At 31.4% G+C, this 1,339-nt stretch overlaps 2 non-coding genes across 2 annotated transcripts; both read right to left on the bottom strand.

The window, feature by feature from the left end:
- Positions 1-771: 771 nt before the first annotated feature.
- Positions 772-899, bottom strand: LOC113785193 (small nucleolar RNA SNORA69). The gene has a single exon (XR_003471349.1). It is a non-coding gene; the product is annotated as a small nucleolar RNA SNORA69 (small nucleolar RNA).
- A 5-nt stretch (positions 900-904) lies between these two features.
- LOC113785192 (small nucleolar RNA SNORA69) lies at positions 905-1,034 on the bottom strand. Its single transcript, XR_003471348.1, has one exon. It is a non-coding gene; the product is annotated as a small nucleolar RNA SNORA69 (small nucleolar RNA).
- Between the last annotated feature and the right edge of the window lie 305 nt (positions 1,035-1,339).

Here is a 1,339-nt window from a genome sequence, read left to right as displayed (position 1 = left end):
ACATATGGCATGATTTGAATAATGTGAAATTCGGCCATAAAAATGTCATTATTAAAAGGTGTGATTGAATAATTTGTTTATATGATTTGATCCACAAATAAAAAAAAACTTGCAAATTTTACTAATATGATTTGATTCACTAGTATATGTGATTCTCTTAAAAAAATCACATAAACTAAAGATTTGTATGTTTTACTAATATGTTTCGAATAAGTTATTTATGCAATTCGAATCATAAATCACAGGAACTCAAGATTTGCAAATTTTATTGATATGATTAGAATCACACAAAGTAGCAATGTCAATTTACAAGGAAGAGAGGTTTTGAATTGTAAATGTTTCTATTTAAAAATTCCTGAAAAAACTTAAGAATTCAACTCAAAAATGATATTGGTTAAGAAAACAGAGAACGGAGAACGTTCTTGGTTTTTACCAGAAAACGGAGAACGTTATTGGTTAGCTTAAAATCAGAAATTCAATTTATGTTTTTAACTTAAATGATTAATCAGGCTTAATAAATAAAGAGATAAGAGAAAGAATACCACACACGAATGTATCTTGGTTCACTACGCGAAAAAATGGATTTTACAGCGCTTTTTTTAATCCATTTACAGCGTTTTTTCAAAAAAATAAGCGCTGTGGAAACGAGCGCTGTAAATGATACAACAGCGCTTTTAAAAAAGCGCTATAAAACATGTAAATACAACGCGCGCTTGTTATGCACATTTTACAGTGCTTCTTCAAAAAAGCGCTGTAATATGCACCCAATTATATGAGTTATGGGTGTGCATTTTACAGCGCTTTCTCAAAAAAGCGCTCTAAAATGCACACCCATAACTCATATATGGGTTGGCATATTACAGCGCTTTCTCACAAAAGCGCTGTAATATGCCCACCCATAATTTCATATATGGGTGTGCATATTACAACGCTTTCTCAAAAAAGCGCTGTAAAATGCACACCCATAATTTCATATATGGGTGTGCATATTACAGCGCTTTCTCAAAAAAGCGCTGTAAAATGCCCACCCATAATTTCATATTATGGGTCTGCATTTTACAGCGCTTTCTCACGAAAGCGCTGTAAACGGTGCACCATTAAAGCGCTTTAGAACAACATTTTACAGCGCTTTTTAAAAAAAGCGCTGTAAAATGTGTGTTTTTTTTTTAAACGCTGTAAATTAATTATTTGAAATGAAAAGCGCTTTTTAGCTTTTTATGGCATTTTTTAAAAAAAGCGCTGTCTTTTATCTTTGTATCCAAAATTATTTTTGATCCAAAATCACTTCACAATCAGTAGAACAGAACATATTATAGACAATCAGTAGAACAGAACATAT

The sequence above is a fragment of the Cicer arietinum genome, chromosome 1 (genome assembly GCF_000331145.2).
Source record: "Cicer arietinum cultivar CDC Frontier isolate Library 1 chromosome 1, Cicar.CDCFrontier_v2.0, whole genome shotgun sequence".
In the NCBI taxonomy this organism is placed as follows: domain Eukaryota; kingdom Viridiplantae; phylum Streptophyta; class Magnoliopsida; order Fabales; family Fabaceae; genus Cicer; species Cicer arietinum.
This window is presented reverse-complemented; position numbering and strand designations above follow the sequence as displayed.